This window comes from Aotus nancymaae, unplaced genomic scaffold (assembly GCF_030222135.1).
Source record: "Aotus nancymaae isolate 86718 unplaced genomic scaffold, 86718_ANA_hifiasm-v0.15.2.pri h1tg000019l, whole genome shotgun sequence".
NCBI lineage: Eukaryota > Metazoa > Chordata > Mammalia > Primates > Aotidae > Aotus > Aotus nancymaae.
The window spans coordinates 36,057,159-36,079,927 of NW_026988431.1; the positions used below are offsets into that span (position 1 = coordinate 36,057,159).

Here is a 22,769-nt window from a genome sequence, read left to right on the forward strand (position 1 = left end):
ACCTTCATATTTCATAGGAATGTTGACAAGGCACAAAGGTTTTCTAAACTTACCCAGTTACAATTGTTACTGAATTTCCAAGGTGAGCTGAAAATGCTTCTTGATGATTGTAGAGGATGGCACTTACCCCATCTCATTGTGTGAAAAGCTATCCTGAATCCATTTATACTTTTTGGCTATGGTGTTTATACTGGGCTGGCCAGAGCAGGTGTGACAGGAAAACTGTGCAAACAATTGCTCTCTTCTCACCAAAACAAAATGGGCAAATATGTGGTTTTCTGCTGGAATGATTTATAGTATAAAATACTATAAATCAACCCTTTTTTTTCCTTTGGAGAGTAGATGTTTTTCCAAACTTTAATGCTGTGGGAATACCAAGATTGCATCTCTTGCTATAATACTAGAGTAGTATTGATCTACCTCATCCATTTCCATGGATCCCCTGGAGATGGACTGGTAATCAGACCATGACTTAGAGCCTCTTCACTGTTATGTGAGAAGAATCTAGAAAGAGATCTAGCACTTTTTCTTTAGTACTAAGTCGTGCTAAGTCTTTGAGTTCCTGGTACCATGTGGTTCATTCTAACAGCTCCTTTCCAGGGGAGATGCTGTTCTTAACCGCTCTCTTGGTAAATAAACAGTCAACACATTTATTGAGCATCTACTGTATTCCAGGCATATTCCAGAGGCTGGGAGGGGGCTGGCAGGGAAGGGAATAAGCAAAAATATAGATCTAAATAAATAAAGAAGACAAGTGCACAGAGGAAATTAAAAATTTTAAAAATGAAAGTGGGCCAGCCACAGTGGCTCATGCGTGTACGCCCAACACTTTGGGAGGCCAAGACAGGAAGATTACTTGAGGCCAGGAGTTTGAGACCAGCCTGGGCAACATAGCAAGACCCTGCCTCCACAAAAAATTTTAAAAATTAACTGGACACGATGACTGGTGTGTACCCATAGTCCTAGCTATTTGGGAGGCTGAGGTAGGAGGATTACTTGCGCCCGGGAGTTTTAGGTTGCAGTGGGCTAGAATCATACTACTGCACTCCAGCCTGGGCAACAAAGCAAGACCTTTTCTCTAAAAAACATTTTTAAATTAAAAAAAATAAAAAGTGTGGGTTATGTGGTTCCAGGGAGGAGAGCCACTTTAGAATGGTTAATCAGAACTTTCTGAGGATGTGGCATTTAAGTGGAGCTCTGTGTGCTGAGAAGGTCTAGTCAGGTGAAGATCTGACATGGGGCATTACCAGACAGAGGAGTGTTCATGCCCAGCCTTCAGACTTTCCTTTTTTGTGTAAATGTTGCTGTTTCAGAGCCAGATCTGACAGCTTCAAGGGCTGAGACTTCCTTAGGTAAGCTTAGCCCCCAGTAAGAGTCACAGGTCCCTGTGACTGGTTTTAGCCAGTCAAACTTCCAGAGTCTTGTACTAGTGGGGTCATTGCCTTTGACCCAGTCACGCCCCTGAAACTGCCCCAGAAGTGCGTTACAGTCCTAGGTGGTGATGAAATTCTGGCACAGATTCAGTGTCAACCCAAGAAATCCACAGAAGAAAGACCTCTCAGAGCAGAGAAATTTCTGGGAAGCCTCTTGCTTTGTTTTTCATAAGAATTCCATAATTTAAACCCATGGCAAAACACTGAGATAGCCACTGAATTTTTTATAAAGGCAAAATGGTGGAAGGGTCTGTCTCACCTCATCTCGCCAGTACATTGTCTTAGACCTAAAATGGCTCCCACCAAAGTGAAGTGTTTTTCAGGTTTTGCTAAAACGCTTCAGCTCTGCATACATCTTTGCCTGTTAGTGGCTTTCTAAAGACCTAAATAGTGAGGGTTTTTTTTTCTCTCTCTCTATGAGAGCAAATCGTTGTTTAAAAAATTCTTCTTAAGAACCAGAACTCTTTCATGCTTTTCAGGTTAGTCTGTTGATGAAGGTCAGGGAACAGGGAACAAAGGGAGAAGTTTGCTATGCGAGTTAGAAACTATAAGGCTCTTTTGAGCCTTCTAAATATTTCAGAAGCACCTTCCAAAATCGATTCATAACTTAGCAGACTTTGCTTATTACAGTAGAGGTGGCCTGGCTGGAATGTTATACTTCATTTGGTTTTGAGAAGCCCTGAAACATTCCACTACAGGATGACAAGCTTGTTTGAGTCCCTTGTAGTAGAGTGGGGAAGGATCTGGTGGTAAAGGGGCTCTCTGCCCATTAGTGGGGAAGGGGACTGCCACAATTCAGTTTATTTCTTTGAGCATTTGTTGAGAATCTACTATGTGCCAGACACTGCTATAAGCCAAGCAGAATGAAATACGGTGTGGTCCCCCTATGAAACTGCAGTCCAGCTTCCCACACAAGGGTAGAGCATTGTATGGACAAGCACAATTGTGTGTCCTCCCTGTTCCAGGAAGAAGTGAATGGTGTGCTGTTCTCTTAGTGGCCTTTTATACTGGTCGCTGGAGGCCATCCCACAGTTTGGGGCATTTGATGACAAGGACAGTTCTTTACTTGGACTTTGTGTCTTGACCTCACCACCTTCCCGAGATATCTTGGCTCCTAATAAGCCACCGTATGTCTGGCTGCCCTTCTCCAAGCTGGTCCGCCTGCATTGCCAGGTGACCTCAATAACGGCTGCCACTTTTGCATTCATGAGCAGATGTTAAGTTGAGAAGCCCTCAAATGCAAAAATTTGAATTTGTGATGCAGGCAAGATGCTTTTGCTTTTTTACCTTCCCTGGCTGACAGTGGGGGGTCTCCATGCTGGCTGTACTGCAGAAGGCTCTCTGGGCAGCAGGTAAATCAGAGACCAGTTGCAAAATCAATTGTCTTTGTTAGGTGATTCCAGCATGCCACTGCCTTAGCCTAAATGTCTCATTGACCAGAAAATTGATCTTTTTTTTTTTTTTTTTTTTTTTTTTTTTTTTTTGAGACGGAGTCTCGCTCTTGATACCCAGGCTGGAGTGCAATGGCGCGATCTCGGCTCACCGCAACCTCCGCCTCCTGGGTTCAGGCAATTCTCCTGCCTCAGCCTCCTGAGTAGCTGGGATTACAGGCACGCGCCACCGTGCCCAGCTAATTTTTTGTATTAGTAGAGACGGGGTTTCACCATGTTGACCAGGATGGTCTCGATCTCTTGACCTCGTGATCCACCCGCCTCGGCCTCCCAAAGTGCTGGGATTACAGGCGTGAGCCACCGCGCCCGGCCTGATCTTTTGATCTCATAAATCATTTTGCATTTTTCCCCCCTTAATGGCTTCCTTGCTTCTGCAGCGATTCCTGCTCAGGGTTCAAGACTAGCACTTGTGCCTGCACTCCCCTATGTTTGGCCTGTGGAGGGAGTTTGTTTTCTGGTGCTGTTTGGTTTGAAAAATGCCAGTGTAAATATTCTTTCTGTGCTCATGAAAAGCAGTGGAGGCTTTTGTTATATACTTTCTACAATAAAACAATCCTCTTCCTTACTCTGTGGTCATTGCTGCCAAATGGATATTTTGAAATTTCTTTTCCCCTTGCTTGCTAAAATCTCCCACCCTGTCTGAGGCCTTGCTCTAATTAAGGCCTAACAGTCCTGCCGATCTTCCCCAGCGCTGAGCATGACGTAGAGTCCCTGCCCCGAGGGCCTTACAAGCCAGTGAAGCCAGAAAACAAAAGCCACCAGCTGTGAGTGTGTGGTTAAATCCCAGAAGGGCAGTGCCCTTGTAATTTTTTTTTCCCCCTTTTCTCTTGTTTCTTGAGCTAAGGAAGGAAAGAGAGGAACCTTGAGCAAGGAAAGAAAAAAACTACACCATGGAAAGGTTCTCTGAAGTACTCAGCGTACTGGGGAGACGATGTGGAAGAGAATGGGGTGGTCATCTGGGAAGCAGAATGGGGAGCTGGCTGTAGGTAGAGAGGGCAGCATGGGGGCAGGGTGAGGATGCAGAAGGTAAGAAAGAGGGAACAAAGGAAGCAGTCAGGAGGCAGCTGGGGGACAAAAGGAGATGCGCTTTGTGCCATGGAGCTGGGGGAGCAAGGTACCAGGGAGAAAGTGGGAAGGGGTTGCAACTAGAAAAAGAAGGCTCAGGAGAGCCCGTAAATGCAGGTTGCAGGCCTACTGCATAGAGACTGGGTGCTACGATGTACCCTCTGGCTTTGCTCATAATGTTGGCCTTGCTACTTAATTACCCCACATTGCCTATTGTGAAGCGCCTACACATTGATGTCCTTAAAGGTGATTTACTGCAGAGTCTTATGAACTTTCCATTTCTATCCCAAGTCTCCTATTCTACATGCTGAGGATGCCAGAGGGCCCCTTACCACCACTCCCCACCACCTCCCCACCCTCCTCCCCGTCACTCTGCTAGATCTGAATTAAACATTAAATGAAATGAGCAGACTTTTTAATACATGCTGTGATCAAGTGCTTTTGGTCTTCTGCAAAGCACAGACTGAAAACCTACCCAAAATATCTGCTATAAGCTGCAGATTGTAAAAATTATTTTCCCGTCCCTGAACGCGCCCGATCTCATCTGATCTCAGAAGCTAAGCAGGGTCGGGCCTGGTTAGTACTTGAATGGGAGACTGCCTGGGACTACCAGGTGCTATAGGCTTTAAAAAAATTTTATTTAAAAAAAAAAAATTATTTTCCCCAAAGTCAGATTGCCCACTGGAGGCACGCTACTTTGCTTTGGGAGCCCCCAGAGCCTTCCTCTTCCTTCCTTCACCAGCCTATCCAGGCCCGGATCTGAGTGCCTGTGGCGCCATCCTCAAAGGGTGTTCTGATTGTTTGAATCGCTTGGTCTCCAGGAGAACCACGCCCGGCTGGCATACCAGCATTTAACATTGCGTCATCCCTTCTCTTCTTGCTAAACACTTGTGGGAATCTGAACAACAGATTTCAGTTGCCTTGTTGATTTTAGACTCTTTTTGCTCTATCTTTGAGGGAACCCTGGCCCAGAGAAGATGGGACTTCTCAAGGTCTCTCAGAGAGTTAAGTGTTGGAACAAAAACCATGCTTGACTCTTAGCCAGTGCTCTTTCTGCTAAAGTTGCCTTGAGGTCACAGGGGAAGCCCAGTTCTAAACCAGAGGCTGACAAACTTTTTCTGTAAAGAGTCAGACAGCAAATACTTTAGGCTCTACGGCATGAAAAAGCAAATTTTCAACAAGTTGAGTTTAAAGATCGACGTGATTTTTATTAGCAATTCGTGTATCAGGCATAAAATAGAAAGGTACTCTGTTGGACATGGCAGAACAATTGGTTTTTATAAGGTAGCTTAGACAGGAATAAGGAAATAACATAATACGAAAAGCAGATTGGTTAACATCAAGTTACTGCAGGTAATTTTCCTTATAAGCGTTAAAGCAGAGGGAACTTCTTTATTATTCTGGCTAAGATTGGCCTATTATCTCTTTCCTAATTTCTTAAGTCAGATAAACAACTTCATTTCAGTATGGTGACGTGGAACTTTAGTGTGAGTGACTCTGTTTTGGTTTGGTCTATTGGGGTTTAGTGCGGGAGCCAGTCTAAATCAATGGTCTCCTATAAATTTAATGTAACAGTGGGTTGAGGCAAAACTGAAGATACTGCGTAGGTATTCATATAACAAGGGACAAAGCAAATTTGCATAAATTTTGTATTGATGAAATTCAAAATACAATAATATGTAATATTAAGTATAGTAATAATGATAGATATACTGCCATAGATACAGAAATGAATGAATGTGACTGTGTCTCAAAACTTCACTTATGAACTCTGAAGTCTGCATTTCATATAGTTTTCACGTCGTGAAATACAGGCACACCTCAGAGATATTGCAGGTTCAGTTCCAGACTACTTCAATAAAGCAAATGTTGCAATAAAGCAACTTGCACAAACTTTTTAGTTTCCCAGTGCATATAAAAGTTATGTTTGCATTATACTATAGTCTATTAACTGTGCAATACCATTATGTCTAAAAAAAATTATACACCCTAGTTTAAAAATAGGTTGTTGCTAAAATATACTACCAATCATCTGAGCCTTCAGCAAGTCATAATCTTTCTATGGGTGGAGGGTCTTGCCTGGATGTTGAAAGCTGCTGACTAATCAGTGTCATGTTGCTGAAGGTTGGGGTGGCAATTTCTTAAAATAAGACAACAGTGAAGTTTGCCACATTGATTGACTCTCACAAAAGATTTCTCTTTAGTATGTGGCACTGTTTGATAGCATTTTACCCACAGTAGAATTTCTTTCAAAAGTAGAGTCAATCTTCTCAAACTTTGTACTTGCTTCATCAACTAAATTTATGTAATATATATCCTTTGTTGTCATTTCAACAAGGTTCACAGTCTTCACCAGGAATAGATTCCACCTCAAGAAACCGCTTTCTTTGCACATCCATAAGAAGCAACTCCTCATCTGATCAAGTTTTATATTGAAATTACAGAAATTCAGTCCCATCTTCAGGCTCTGCTTCTAGTTCTCTTGCTATTTCCACCACATCTGCTGTTACATTCTCCATTGAAGTCTTGACTCTCCCAAAGTCATCCAAGAGGGTTGGAATCAACTTCTTCCAAACTCCTGGTAATGTTGATATTTTGACCTCCTTCTATGAATCATGAATGTTCTTAATGGCATCTAGAATAGTGAATCCTTTCCCAAAGGTTTTCAATTTGCTTTGCTCAGATCCATCAGAGCAATCACTGTCTATGGCAGCTACAGCTTTATGAAATATATTTTTAAGTAATAAGACTTGAAAGTCAAAATTATTCTTTGATCAGAACTACAGAATGGATGTTCTGTTAGCAGCCATGAAAACAACATTCATCTTCTTGTACATCTCCATCACAGTTCTTGGGTGACCAGGTATATTGTCAATGAGCAGCAGTATTTTCAAAGAAATCTTTTTTCTGAGCAGTAGGTCTCAATGGTGGCTTAAAATATTCACTAAACTAGACCTGCTGTCATCTAGTCATTGTTGTTCCATTAATAGAGTACAGGCAGAGTAGATTTAGCATAATTCTTAAGAGCCCTAGGATTTTCATAATGGTCCATGAGCATTGGCTTTAGCTTAAAGTTACCAGCTGCATTAGCCCCTAATGGGAGAGTTAGCCTGTCCTTTGAAGTTTTGAAGCCAGGCATTGATTTTTCCTCTGTTTATGAAAGTCCTAGGTGACGTCTTCTTCCAAAAGAAGGCTATTTTGTCTACATTGGAAATCTGTTGTTTAGCATAGCCACCTTCATCAACTGTCTTCACTAGATCTTCTGAGTAACTTGCTGCAGCTTCCACATCAACACTTACTTCACTTTGCACTTTTATGTTACAGAGATAGCTTCTTTTTTAAACTTCATGAACCAACCTCTGCTTGCTTCACGTTTTTCTTCTGTAGCTTCCTTACTTCTCCTAGCCTTCCTAGAACTGAAGAGAATTAGGGCCTCCCTCTGGATTAGGCTTAGGCCTAAAGGAATGTTGTGGCTCGTTTGATCCTCTATCCTGGTCACTCAAACTTTCTCCATATCAGCAATAAGACTTTCTTATCGTTTCTGTGTTCACTGGAGTATCAAGTGAACTTCTTAATTTCCTTCAAGAACTTTTCCTTTACCACTTGTCTAAATGCTTAGCAAAGGAGGCCTAGCCTTTGGCTTCTCTTAACTTTCAACATGCCTTACTCATGAAGCTTAATCGTTTCTAGCTTTTGATTTAAAGTGAGAAATGCACAATTCTTCCTTTCACTTAAACACTTAGAGGCCATTGTAGGGTTAATAGGCCTAATTTCAGTATTTTTGTATATGAGGAAATACAGAGGCCCAAGGAGAGGAAGAGAGGTAGGGAATGGCCAGTCAGTGGAACAGTCAGAACATAAACATTCATCAATAAAGCTCACCATCTTATATGGGCATGGTTCATGGCACCCCAAAGCAATTACAATAGTAACATCAAAGATCACTGATCACAGATCACCATAACACATATAGATCATAATGAAAAAGTTTGAAATACTGTGAGAATTACTAAAATGTGACACAGAGACCCAAAGTGAGCACATGCTCTTGGAAAAATGGCCCCAGTCAGACTTGCTTGATGCAGGGTTGTCAGAAACCTTCAACCTGTAAAAAAAACTCAGTATCTACAAACCCAATAAAGTGGAGTGCAATAAAACAAGCTATGGTTATATTCTTCTTTGATTTTTTTCCCCAATAATTAAAAAATGTGTAAACTATTCTTAGCTTGTAGGCCACAAAAAAACATCAGGCCAGATGTGGCCTGAGGGACCCAGTGGGTTTTGCAGGCCCATTTTCTAAATGGAAACCTGTAAACTGGGGCCCTATTGGCCAGATTCAGTCCACCTGTGTGTTCGTTTCGCTTCCAACGATGTTTTTAGTTGGATGAGTTGCCAGTGTTTTTGTTTCCCAGTTTTAAAATGTTATTACCTTTTTTTTTCAAATTATAAAAGTAGTATATCCCTACTGTGTTGAACATTTTGGCATGGATCCCTTCAGCCTTTTATCTATGCATGGTGCATTTTTTAATAGTTGAGATAGTATTTTGTAGACAACCTATGTATCTTCTTCTTATCACTTAACATCAAGCAGAAACATTTTATATCATTTTAAATTAAGATTTATTAACAAAACCTTTAAAAATTTTATGAAAATCTTAAACATATGTAGAGGCTAGTTTAATGAACCCCCAGTTAGTCATTTGACAATTGTCAACTGCTACTCAATCTTGTTTCATGTAAATTTCCTTCTGTATTATTTTGAAGCAAACCCCAGACATCATATAATTTCTAAATATTTTAGTATGATTTAGTTTGATTCTCTGAAAGATAAATATTCTAAGAGAAAGACTTCTCTCAAAAAAGAAACACTAAAATATTTAGGAGTAAAAGAATGATGTTTGTAACTTTCAAATGTTTCAGGAAGATCTTGGTTAAGTGTATTCAGGATTTTTTTTTTTGCACTTTTCTTGCAACTCTTCTATGAATTTGAAATATTTCTAAATGAAAAGTTTTAGAAATGTGGATTATCTCTAAAATATATTTTTTTAAATGTGGATTACTAAACAAGAAAAATAACCACAGTACTAGAGCACACAAACAAAGAAAATAATTCTTTAATAACATCAAAACATCATAGCATTCAAACACAATACCATGGCATTCAAAAAATGAAAGTTCATTTTTTAAAAAACCAATTTATTTGTTCAAGGCTCAAATCCAATTAAGGTCCATACAGTGCAACTGATGCTCTTAAATTTCATTTAATGTATAGGTTTCTCTCCTCTCTTTCTTTCTTTTTTTCTTTGCTATTGCTGTAAAAATTTTGTTGAAGAAATTGTTTGTAGAATTTCCTCCTATCTGAAATTTGGTGATTACCTCCCTTGGTGCTGTTTTACCTGTTTCTCTATCTCAGAGATTTCCTGTAAATTGGGAGTTACATCTAGAGCCTTGATCAGATTTATGTTCCTTTTTTTTTTTTTTAAGTAGTCAACATTTCATAGATTTTATATAAAAATCCTGATTTAGGCTCCCTTAGGAAGTGCTGCAGCTCCAGCATTTCTACCTGGCAACAAATTGGTCTGGAGTTGGGTAGTCACTATCCCCATACCCCACCTGCCAACCCCATTTAGGTGGGACTTGAATTCTCCTGCAGGCCAAAGTTCACGCTACTTCCCATAAGCAGTTTCACATATTTATCTATCTGCCTGGCTCCCACAGGCATGGGAAGTTGACACCCCTGTTCTAAACATTGCCTCTTCAGGGGCTTTGGTAGATTTGCTACAGCATCACACACAACAAGCGACCTTTCAAAAATGTAGTAGAGATGAGAAAAAGTGATTTGGAAAGAGACTTCCTTAAAATGCTTGAAGGGAAAGAGATAAGCAGCCTATAAGGGGAGGCCAAGTTATAGAAGTTGGTGAGAACCCAGATTGAGGGAAAGAGGGAAAAAAAGTAAAACCATGAATTAAATTAACAGAGTGCTGCAAGTATGAGAGGTGGGATGAGTTAACAGATTCCTACCAAAGATAGGAAACAAAGACAGCAAGTGGGTTTAAAAAAGACAACACTTTAGTCTTTTTTTTTTTTTTTTGAGACAGAGTCTTGCTTTGTTGCGCAGGCTGGAGTGCAGTGGTGCAATCTCAGCTCACTGCAACCTCCGCCTCCCAGGTTCAAGCTATTCTTTACCTCAGCCTCCTGAATAGCTGGGTCTAAAGGCGTGCACCACCACGCCTGGCTAATTTTCGTGTTATTACTAGAGATGGGGTTTCACAATATTGGCCAGGCTGGTCTTGAACTCCTGATCTCGTGATCCACCCACCTCAGCCTCCCAAAGTGCTGGGATTATAGACGTGAGCCATCACGCCCAGCAACATTTTAGTCTTTTAATATATTATCATAATATTAATATTGAAACCTTAAAGAGAAGGGGTTAGTAAGTGTTAAATTGGCCAGGAGTCCTAGTCAGAAAGTGCAAGCAGGCAGTTGTAGGATAACAGAAATCTGTGTGGAGATTAAATGAATGAGGTAGGAAAAGCTCCTGGAAAAGGATCAGGAACCACACTGTGGGAATGGTGAAGAACTGGTGGAAATTTAAGAGAGGAGATAATCTTGAAAGTCTTGGTTTTTTTTTTTTTTTTGCAAATGTATTGAAATGACAAGTATTATAAAGATAGAGGAAACACATCATGTTTAGTGGTCTCAAAAATAACAAACCTTTACAGAAAAGAAAATAACTATGACAAATTGGGCCCTTCCTGGAAATTTCCAGATAGTTCCCCATACTCAGAAGAATGATTAAGAGAGAGAATCTGTGACTGGTTATGAGGAAGGATGGAAAATTTTGAAGGATGGGTTGATTATGTAATTTTTAGACTGTGTTGTTTAAAACTGTTGCTGTGATATTTTGGTTATTAATAACAATTTGGGGAAATCTAGTCACTTCTGGAGAAACATTTGGCTCTAATGAGAAAGAAATGCCACTGTTTGTGAATTCCCAAGTGGATGTAAAGAACCATTCACTTGCTAAGCCTCTTAGGAAAGCCGGAGCCGGTTTTACCCTTAACAAGCTGTTGACAGAGGCTGATCAAGGTACCACCTGGAACATGTTAACAATACAAAAAAGTGGACTGTGGAGTCAGACCTATGTTTCAATCCCTTTATGTCACTCACCATGTGACTCTGGCAGATTACCCATGGAAAATTTCTAGGCTGTAAAAGTTGTTTTACACACAGTAACTATGATTCTCACTGCTTGGATGGTAGACACTTAGAACTCTGAATACTTCCAGTATGGACAACAGCCACAACAGCCTACAATCCTAGCGCACTTAACGTAATACCAGGTACTATTGCAAATGCTTCACATGTATTATGTCATGTAATTCTTAAAAAGCCCTTCAAGGTAGGCACTAATATTAAGATTATTCCCATTTTATAGATGAAGAAGCCAAGGGAGTTTAGCTAACTTGCCTGAAGTGGCCTTGTAACCAACAAAGCTGGGCTTTAAACCTAGGCAGGCTGAATCCAAAGGCAGAATGGCCTTGCCCTGCCACTTCCCACCTTCCAGTTGCAGCAAAACACAGGGGGCAATACCAGATACTAGCACTTCCCAACCCTGGTTCCTAATCCATGTGCCTCAGATTTCTTGGAGGTCTTTGAGTAATTTTCAGTTTCCAAAAGCCTCAGTGGAAACATATAAACATGACATTATTAATAGACCACATGTTATTTAGGTTGGAATCCACTATTAACAACAGGTTAGCTCAGGTTTTGAGGAAGCTCTGATTGGCAATTGCATATGCAAAAACATTGCAGGTTTTGTTTTTGTTTTTTTAAGTGGGAAGATGAATCATTACTTAATAAATGCAATTTAGTGGAGTAGATCTTTCTGAACATGTGGCGTATGAAGGAATAATAAAGGGTGCTTGGCTTTGAGGAGGTTGGGAAATGCTAATGTACATGTGTACGCATGTCGCCCAAACTGTAGGCCTTCAAACTCTTCCTTTTATTTTTAAATAACGTGATTCTTTAATTTGACTTGGAGTCAATGTATCTTTCCCTCATTATTTAAAATGTTTTTTTGGCTTTATATTTAATATTGGAGTCTACTTTATTCATCAGGTGATCACATTCTTAAAACATGGTCAGGAACTAGGACGCAGAATTGCAAGTACTGTAGATTCCAGGCTAAAAACAAGACGTAAGTTATGCAAAGAATTGACTTTTTAAGCTGTGGCCTTGTTTTTTTTTTTTTTTTTTTTTTTAAGAAAATTTAAGAATAAGACTCTACTATCAAAACACTAGAGAACATGGCCGAATTTTAAAAAACAAACACCTGTCCATTATTCCCGCATTGGGCTATTAGCTCCACATGGCCAGCTTGTGGCAGGCCCTTTCTGAATACTTTTTCAATGAGCAGCCCCTGGATCTTGGACGGAAGATGCCAGCGGTCAGGGCCCTTAAAGAAGAGGACTGGTTCTTTTGCGTGAAATTGTTTCTATACCACGTTGGGAAAAATCAACCTAGGCCTCTCTTGACGACCATGGAAAAACACAGTGCAATTGAAGCACCGGACTTTCTGTGAATCCTGTATGCAGAGTCTGGAACAGGAGCCCACGGATCCTTCTGGGGCCCGGGGCCTTGTTCTGACAGTCACCAGGCTCTGTGGCCCAGAGTCCTAGCTGCGTTGTCCTTCCGCAGGTTCCGAACTGCGTCCTCCCCGAGGAGGCTGAGGCCGCTGCCTCCTTGGTGGGGGGTCCCGGCTGGGCCCTGGGTCGGGCATGGGGCCTTGCGGGGACGTCGCGGGTCCCAACGCTGCCCTCCTGAGGCCTGGTCCTCGGCGCCGCGGTTCCCCCAGCCCCGGGCCCGCAGGTCGGGCCGACCTCCTCCCGGACGGGCTGCGTCCTCTGCCCCGCGCCGGGGGCGGGCCGGGCCGCCAGAGCCGAGCCGCCGGCGTCCATTTTCTGGGCGGTGCTGTGCAGCGCCGCGGCCGGACTCGCGGGTCCGGAAGCACCATGGACCCCCGGGAAAACGCGCCAGCGGCCGAGGAGCCGAGCCCCGTAAGTGCCCCTCGCAGGGTCTTCGCGGGGCCGGGGTGGGTGAGGCGCGGCCTGCAGACGCGGGGCCCGGGACGCCGCCAGCCCGACCGCTCCTCGCTTCTAGAGGGAGCCGGGAAGCCTGGCTGGGGAAACCCTCGCAAGGGGTGAGCTCCGCAAACGCAGCAGAGCCGAGCTGCCCGCGGGGAGGAAGCGCCCGCAGGTGCCCGGACTCTGGAGCCCGCGCCCGGAGCGGGGCGGGGCGGGGCGGGGTGGGTTCGGCTGGGGAGTGCGGGCAGGTTGCGCCGCATCTCTTGGCCCAAGTGCGCGGCTGTGCTAGAGGGCGGGGGCCGGGGAGGAATGCGCTCCCGGGGCTGGGGACGTGGTGGGCTCGGGTCCAGGCGGGCTCGGGCACTGCTTTGACAGTCACACCTCCCGTCTGCTGGATTGGGAATCGAACCCTAGTCCTGACCCTACGGGAACTTGATAATTTCCTTGATGCTACACCAAGCCCCTGGAATTGAACGGGACGTGCAGAGGCAGGGCCCTGCCCCCAGGGGTTTGCAGTCTCAGCCGCCTACTTCTGCAGTAGTTAGGTCTGCTGTGTTGCTACAACATACAACACAACCGCCCGCCGCTGGCCACTTTTTTGTAGGGTACATCATAAATCACCTGAGATTTTAGTCTGTCCACGGTTCCACTTTATAACTCCTGCTCTGCGGTAGGTAAGTGACTAATTCCATTCTGGACGTTGGCCCTAATTGTGTATCACTTCTAAGGATCCATTACAGGTGATATGTGTTATGGTGGCTTATACATATTTTAAAGGCTAAAGGCTTTTCTTCTGTGAAGCTCAACCACTTGGTCAGATTCTCATGGTTAAAAAATGTGCAAGAGTTTTGTCTTGGTTTCAGAGAAGCAGCTAGTGAGGTACTATATCTAAGTGTAGCGTTTTTCAAGAGTCGGGGACCCATTAGAAGATTGTGGGATCAGTTCAGTGGATTGCTACTGGAAATCTTATTAAAGATATAGAATACATAGTACAATATAGAGAATAGAATAGAAAATAACGTGCATTGCACATAGTAAGGGTAAGCGTTGTTTTATGAGACTTTTGGTTTTCAGTTTATATCACGTACCTTTTTAAAACCCTGACTTACTGGTTAATAGCCCAGGCTCTGGAATCAATTTAATCTGGATTTGAATCCCAGTTGTCACATAAACCAGCTACATGACCTTGAACAGGTTCCGTGGCCCATGAGAGTATCCATTTCCATAGCTGTAAAATGGGGGAATGTTCCCTACATCTGAAGGTTGTTATGAAGACAACATGAAACCACATTTGTCAACCACTTTGTGGGTGTTTGACGTACGTGTTCAATATGTGCTAATTGCAATTACTGTTGTTGCTGAAACGTCAAATCCTAGCAGCTAGTCATGGGACACTATACTTTTTTTTCTTTTTAGATCTTGATGTGGAAGAAATGGAGGACTCAGAACCAAGGATTTCCAAGTGATTTCTTCCAAAGCACAGGAATCTAACTCCGTTAAAGCTGGTCTGTTCTGACTGAGGTAACTAAATTTGCGTCTCTCAGCCTACGTGAGATAGGAAATGGTTTTTCTGAGGGACTCCCAAAGAGTATATGATTCAAAACAGCAATCCACCAGGTTTGGGGGTTACAAGGTGACCGTGACACTCAGGTGATCTGTTACAGGGAGACCGTATGTGTGAAGCCCCTATGTTGAAGGGGAACTAGGAGATCAAGGCTTTAGGACTGCTGGTTTCTTGTTCCAGTTCTGTCAGCAATTGTCATGGGGTCTTCTACATGTCTCTTCACAGATCTCTGGTTTCTCTAGGCTGGAAGGATGCACTGACATGGCTGAGGCCCAAAGAGTTTAAATGACTCTTCAGGGTTACCTAGTGGGTTGGGGTCAAGGCAGGACTGGACCTTGGATCTTCTTTGCTCAGTCAGGTAGCCAGCTTCAGGGCCCTCTGTGAGGTGAGCGCTCTGCTGGGCACCGAGTATACAAATGTGACGAGACCATCTCCGGGACACTTGCAGCTGTCTCAGACAAGTACTGACAGCCCAGCACAGTAAGCTGTACCTTGTAGCCATATACAAAGTCCCAGATGGTGACAATAACTACCATTTATCGAGCGTTTGTGTGCGTGTGTATGGCAGTGTGTGAAGGGCTTTAAGCACAGTATTTTTTTATTTACTCCTCACGATAGCCCTATGAGGTGAGGAAGAGTAGGTGTAAAGGATTGAAATGTGAAAATAGGGACAGGTCACAGAGGGCTTTGCGTCTCATACTACATGTATGAAGTACCTTCTGTGTGCACAGCACTGTGCCCAGACTGCTAAGTGGCCATCCTGGAGGAGCTTGCAGCCTGATTTCACAGAGGCACAGTAGGATGGACGGTGCTTGCCATTCACCCCCCTCTCCTTCCCCTGCTTCTCCAGCAGTTGCAGAATGGGGTCCACCACAGGGACAGACCAGAGTAATAGACACACCAAAATTCCTGCCTCTAAATTCAATTTTTCTTTTTTCTCTACTTAAATCTATACTTCCACCCATCTATTAAAACGTATGCCCTCAAGTTATAAATGATAGGAAGGCCTTCTCTGAATCCATTCATTTTTCATCAACAAATGTTTATTAGTTTCTACAAGGCACTTGGGTGCTCAAGACCAGACAGATTATTGTTTTTACAATAATATTAGTCATTTCCAGTCTCTTAGCAAAGAATTCGTTGTTCAACTGTTAGCAATTTTCTATTGTTAATATGCTGGAATGTCAGCTTCATGGATGTTGGAGATTGACCCATATGTAGAATTCCAAATGGATATATAGGAAAGCCATTTAAAAAGTCTTAAGATCTTTAGAAAGGAATTTCCCGCTCCTCTTTTAAATTTTGATTTTTGACATTCCTGTTACCTGCTTATAGATACCTTTTCATTTGTACATTTAGCTCATAATCCAAGAAAAAGCACTTTGGCAAGGGGACTTTGTTTGATTTGAAATGTTCTCTTTTAGCTTTGTGGGCCACAGAAGACTGTGGATAAAATAAACTTTCAAAAGTAAAGTAATTTAAGAAATATGTTTGTTTAATTTATAAGGTAGAAAATTAGAGATAGCTCTAAGAATTGCAATAAGCCACAGAAATCAAATTGCAAGACTTGAATGCTACCTGTAATAACTTAATCCCCAAATAAAACAAATGAGATGTTGAATGTGAACATGCTTCGTAAGCTTTGAGGTGTTCTATGAATGCTGTACAGCAATCTACAAGTATGACTTTGTGCTAGAGAGAATGAAGAATTCGGCTGCTGCAAAATCTGGTCTGTTTGCTCTCAGACTCTGTTGAGGAAAGAAGATATACAGAAATAACCATGTGATAAATGCAAAAAGAAGGCATTTTAGTAGTTTGAAGAGGAACGGTCCCTTTTATCCCTAGCAGTCAAGAGACTCTTGAGAAAAAGCCTCTAAGCAAGTCCTTGAATGATGTGGCATTTCAATAAAAGAGATGGGGAGGAGGCATGTGAGATGGGAGGAATAGGAGGAGATGGAGAAACATGGAGCATATTCAGGGAAAAGTGTCAAGTCCAGTTGAGTTAGAACTGGTCTATACAGGCATCAAAACTGGGGAACATTTGGTGCTAAGTGATAGAGTCTTGAATGCCAACTAGGAAATGTGAATGCATTAACCAATAAGTGTCATTAAAGATCCTTGAACAGGGAAGTGTTGTGGCCATGCTTCAAGACTGGGACCTTGTGAGTAGCTTGGGGGAGATTGGGAGGAGAGGCAGGGCAGAAACTAGAGGCCAGGAGGCCAGTTAAGCTGCTACAACCCTCCAAGGAAAAAGGAGGGCAGGAAAGGCCTGAAATGGATGATAACAATGAAATGGGAAGGGAACAGATGCAAAGGGAAGAATTCACAGATTCTGATGTCTCAGTAGAGAAGGAACAGTTAAAGCTGACACTGCAATTTCCAGAGCAGTGGTACCCATGGAGGAAACTCAGAAGGAGGTAAGGAGCTGCATTTTAGAGGTGCTGTGTTTTCAGTGTTGAAGCATGCTGTCTCCTAGGCAGAAGGGGGCTTTGTGCTCCACAGGAAGGCCAGGACTTGTCTGGGAGACTTTGCTTTATAAGAAAAGGTCAAGAGATGATGAGAGAGAATATAGGGAAAAAATGGTTGAGGATGGAGCCTTTTGAGAAAAGAAAGGAAGATCTATGGAGGCAGAGAGAAATCTGGCACAATAGTAAGGAAGAACCGTGGAGGAACACAACTCCAGAAGCCAGCGAAGGGATGGAGAGAGCCAGGCGCGTCAGACCCTGGAAGGTGGGATGAGCTTAGGAAGACTGGTGAATTGACAAGGGCGAGGTTACGTATTTGTTGCTGTTTTCCTTCGTAAGTTAGTATGACGTGTATGATGAGTATTAAGTGGTTTAATTTGCATAAATGTGTAGCTTACACAAATCAAGAATCACCCTTAAATTTGTCCCCAGCAAGTCCCAAAACACACTTCTGATTATGAAAATGCAGGCTGTTAAATGTGGTTTTGATAGTAGTCATACACCATAGTCTGTTGTCAGCATACAAATTAAAGACTATCCCTTAATAGAATGAGTCTTTTAAAAACTACATTTCTGGTGACGCAAAAAGTTTCTAAAAGTAATGTAATTGCATTGCCTTTTACCATATGGCTATTGTATGACATGTGCGTATCTGCGTGTTTTCACGTGCCTATGAGGTTAGTACAATGGAATGAGGAGACTGGGGTCAGATAAATCTAATTTCACAACCTAGCTTGGCCACTTTCCAGACTTGTGACTTTAGAAGAGTTTCTCTCTAAGCCTGACTTTTTCCATCTATAACTCATATAGGATTATTTGGAAGATTGAGTAATATGTAATTTGGTCAGGAACTCTATATACCATAGGAGGCAATTAATTAATACTGCTTCCCTTCCACTCACAACCTTGTATAGATATGTAAATTTATATAATGTGCATCTACACGTAAAGCCTTATCTTTAAGACTTATTTTAATGTGTTAATTTTATCATGGAAAGTACATACCTGTTATCACTGATTTATTCTGGGTTAGTCCCAGTGACCATCAATTTAGTATGGACAAGAATGCACCTGGGGAACTTGTCAAAATGTAGATTCCCAGGCCCAGAGATTCTGATTCAGTAGATTTGGGGCGGGGCAAGGGAATCTGCATTTTAAACAGCACTGTCATGGCTGGTGACGAAGATGAACAATTGCCAATTTCTGTGAAGCAGGGGAAGGGATAAACCTGAGATTTGAGATGCTGGTTTCAAATCCTGTTTCTACTAGAGATACCTCTATGCTCAAAAGTTTTGTATCATTAATGTTAGTGGATTATATGCATAATCAGATAAAAACAAATACGTTCCAGATAGTCAGGGAATGCTGGTATTACTGCACCCTCCCACCCCGCATCGTCTCATTGCTCTCTGCTGTGGAATCACAGTACTGGGTAACATGCTGCCTGCAAACCAGTTAGTTTCTTTCTCTGTGGAGTAAGTGATGACACCCTGTCCCCATGGCCAGAGTTTACAAAACCATTTTAACTTGGTTGTTGGCAATATATAGTGACAACACTACACAGTCATGCCATTAAAGTATTCTGTATGACTCTCTTCTGGTGGATAAACATCTCTCTCATTATTTCCCTCAATCTCTGCATCTTAAAGTCACATAATTTTTAGGCTGAAGTTCATATTCTTCATCTATCCCAACCCCATTTTATAGCTGAAAAAATAATTTGGCCAGGCACAGTGGCTCATGCCTGTAATCTCAGCACTGTGGGAGGCCAAGGCTGATGGATGACCTGAGGTCAGGAGTTTGAGACCAGCCTGACCAACATGGCAAAACCTCATCTCTACTAAAAATACAAAAATTAGCCAGGCATGGTGGCAGGCACCTGTAATCCCAGCTACTTAGGAAGCTGAGGCTGGAGAATCACTTGAACCCGGGAGGCAGAGGTTACAGTGAGCTGAGATCGTACCACTGCATTCCAGCCTGGGTGACAGCGCAAGACTCTGTCTCAAAAAAAAAAAAAAAAAAGAAAGAAAGAAAGAAAGAAAAAGAAATGTATTCTTTTTTCTCTTCCTAGTTCTAACTCCCCTCTTTGTTTATTTACAACAAAGGATTGAGCTATATAGACATACTTGGTGTTTAACTTAGATATGGAAAGTATACAATATTTGACACGTATATTGAATTGCATCTTATATTTTCTATACATAATTTAGAAATCAGATGACTTAGTGGGAATACATTTATGAAAACCATATTGAGTCATTTTAAAACGATGTCAGCATCCTCTTGCTGGTTTGCCTCTTTTGGAGGAGGGTGCTAATGGCCTGGAGCCTTTCCTAGAAACAGAGTTTCTCTATACCCACAGCTCCCAAGGAAAGAGGATGAAACTGACATTCATGGAGTTAGGTCTATACCTTATGTGCATTTTCTCAGCCGTCTTTTAACCTCAGACAACATGGTGTGGTGGCAAGTGAGGCAAAAAGAAACTCAACAACTACAGCCAAGGTTGTAGAGATGAGAGATTTTGTTGTTGTTGCTGTTGTTTTGCTTTGTTTTGTTTTTAAGGCGGAGTTTCGCTCTTGTTGCCCATGCTGGAGTGCAGTGGTGCTATCTAAGCTCACTGCAATCTTCACCTCCTGGGTTCAAGTGATTCTCCTGCCTCAGCCTACCAAGTAGCTGGGCTTACTTACAGGTGACTGCCACCATGCCCAGCTAATTTTTATATTTTTAGTAGAGATGGGATTTCACCACATTGGCCAGGCTGGTCTCGAACTCCAGACCTCAGGTGATCAACCCACCTCAGCCTCCCAAAGTGCTGGGATTACAGGCGTAAGCCATGGCGCCCAGGCTGAGATGAGAGTTTTACACCCTGGGGTCTGTCTGACTCACACGGCTAACCTCTACTCTCCACACCCTGGGCTGCCTCCCCAGCCACATAATGAGAATATGAAACAGCCATTTGTTCCTGATTTTAACTGAGAGACTCAGAGATCTTCATTCTTAATATTATTGTAACCTCAGAATTTTTGACAAGAAGCAAATGGAGCAGAGATGATGTGCAAACTTGAATTTGTTCAGCAAATATTTACTTAGTATCAACTGTGTGCCGGGTAGGAGATCCGGACCCCACCCTCATGGGGCCTTCCTATCTCCCTAACCTATCCTTATCTACTGTCTGTGCTGCTACAAGCTATTCTTTTAAAGTAAAACACCAATGGAGTTCGACACTGATAAGATCAATTAATTTGTGTCTTGCTGTAGCTGTCACTGTCACTGTCACTGTGCTGGGCTAAAGATTCCGAGTCTATACCAGTTGAAAGTTTAAAACTGCTCCTTGAGGGGTTGCCCAGAAGGCTAAGTAAATGTTTGTTGATTACCCTCTGAGGCCCTGAGGAACTCTAGAGGGGGCTAGGAAAATTGCCCAGAGCCCCTGCAGAACTGGGTTACGGTGAGAAGAAAAACCTCCATGAGAATCCAGCGGGGAGGCCTAGGAGTTCTTCCCAGCGTGGCTTTGCTTGTTTGGTTTCCTTACCTGTAACCAGAGGTTTCGCTCAGTGATGGCTGTTTCCTTCCGGCTCTAATGTGTAGTACTTTGTTTTCTTTTGAGCAGAAAAGCAGAGGTGCTGGAACAAACACGCCAGGGAGGGACTCAGCCTGTGGTCTCCTGGGGATCTCAATGTAATAGCTCCCTCCTCTTGTCTTCATAGATATGCCAATTTTGGCCAGATTTTGAGTTCTGTCTTTACCTTCTACACTTTTTTTTTTTTTTTTTTGAGGTGGAATCTTGCTCTGTCACCCAGACTGGAGTGTAGTGGTGTGATCTTGGCCACTGCAACCTCTGCCTCCCAAGTAGCTGGTATTACAGGCATGTACCGCCACACCCAGCTAATTTTTCTGTATTTTTAGTAGAAACAGGGTTTCACCATATTGGCCAGGCTGGTCTGAAACTCATGACCTGTGTTCTGCCTGCTTTGGCCTCCCAAAGTGCTGGGATTACAGGTGTGAACCACTGTGCCTGGCCTACCTTCTACACTTTTGAAGAAAGTGCATGAATTTAAGGGTGGAGATTGTCCGCTTTGGAGGGAATTAAGACTCTTACAGACGGATTGGGACTGGCTAGGAATCACAGTTTTCTATGCCTATAAGGAACCTGGGAAATAAACTAGCCCAACCTCTTTGCATTCCAGATAAGGAAAGAAGAGTCCAGCAAAGTCTTAGGACTTGTTCAAAGCCATATCATTAGTGGCAAAGTGGGACTAGAACCCACTGTCCTAGGCCCAGTCTGCCAGAAACAGGAAGGTTATCAGAAGAGCAGGAGATGGCAGCAGCAAAGCTTAAAGAAGGTCTGGCACTGTCCCGTGAGAGCGAGCTGACCATAACGTCTGCTGTGCTTCCAGCAGACACACGCAGTAGGATACTATGATGCAAAGCTTCCGGTCCAGTTGAAGCCCTTGGGTTTTTGCCAATTAAGATAGTCAAGCAAATTTCTTTTTGACCTGGGAGAGGCAGAAGACTGTTTCCCCTTTTTTTAAAAAAAGGATTTCTCCTCTCTTATGTAAATGAAAATTCCTAAGTTATACTATAACTTAATATTGAAAGAAATTTAACATTTTCTCAGGGAGGGAGGAAGACCCAACTTGTGCACCCCCATTTTTCTGGCCATTACTGTGTGTGTTCAATCCAGGGTGCATTTTCGTGAGAAATCCAGTGGCTATTTAAGTCCTGGAAGGGTATCCTGGGATTATTTCAGCAACCCATGAAGGCAGGCTTTGTGCAAGGTGAGACAGATATGAGCTGTCACTTCCTGCTTTGTGAGTTCGGTATTATTTCTAGGCCTTGTTTTATTTATGTTATTTTTCCTGTTCATGTGTTAGAACAACTTCTGACTATTTATTGAGTTGATTACAATTAGATAATAAGACCCCCAATTCAGTCCAAACAAAGCTGAATTTATTATCTTGCCAGGCAAGGCAGACCCACATATTCAAATCAGTTTCCCCATACTTATTTGCGTTTTCGTGTAAGCACGGAGATTTCTGATTAGTTCTAATAGCACAGTGATTGCCTCCTAGACCTAAGTGAGGATTTCCTTTTTGAAAAACCTACTCAGCATTCTGGTCTGTCCCTGCTTAAACCTATTTAGGCTGGTCTTACAGTCTCTGACTTGAGCTCAAAGAGCAGGTTTCTCAAGGTCTTTGCGCGGGTCTTTGATGCTCTTTGGTGGAAGTGATCTAGCCATACCTGGCGCCTGTGGCTGAACCATGCCTCCTGTAGTGTGTGCAGCCCTTCCCTTAGATTAATGCAAGTCCCACCTTTGCTTTAATGGGAGGGGACAGAGGGACCACTTTGAGGAAGTGGAGGCAAGAAGATAGTCTGCAGAAGCCGTGACGTGGCACTGAAATGAAGCCCTGTGTAGGGTTTTACTCAGACGTGCCCCCAGTGCTGTGCTAACTAGGGAAGGAAAAAAAACCCTGACCTTTAAAATTTTTCCTGTGAAGGTCTAGCAATTCTGGAGTATCTTCAGCGACTACACAGTGTAAACCAACTTTTTGCACAGAAGCACCATAAATTACCTAAACAGAAATTTGCTTCTAAGTGAATTTCTTACCCTGTCTGTTGGATATGTAGTATTCTCAATATTTGTTTTTGACATTTTCGGGAAACCAAGAGCTTTTCGTCACATTTGAACAATCTCTTGTAAGAGTTTC

The 22,769-nt window shown here is 42.7% G+C and overlaps 1 protein-coding gene and 1 pseudogene across 7 annotated transcripts in view; one reads left to right on the forward strand and one right to left on the reverse strand.

The window, feature by feature from the left end:
• ZBTB38 (zinc finger and BTB domain containing 38) overlaps positions 1–22,769 on the forward strand; it is a 129,918-nt gene that overhangs the window by 63,226 nt on the left and 43,923 nt on the right. For 5 of the 7 annotated variants that reach the window (XM_064378747.1, XM_064378746.1, XM_064378748.1 and 2 more), the window contains one exon: positions 14,452–14,556. The gene's annotated coding sequence lies outside the window, so the exon portion shown is untranslated. Of the gene's footprint in view, positions 1–12,907; positions 13,009–13,686; positions 13,710–14,451; positions 14,557–22,769 lie in introns of those variants that run through there. The other 2 variants (XM_021669571.2, XM_064378750.1) reach the window with 2 other exon arrangements.
• On the reverse strand, positions 5,971–7,699 carry LOC135275842 (tigger transposable element-derived protein 1-like; annotated as a pseudogene).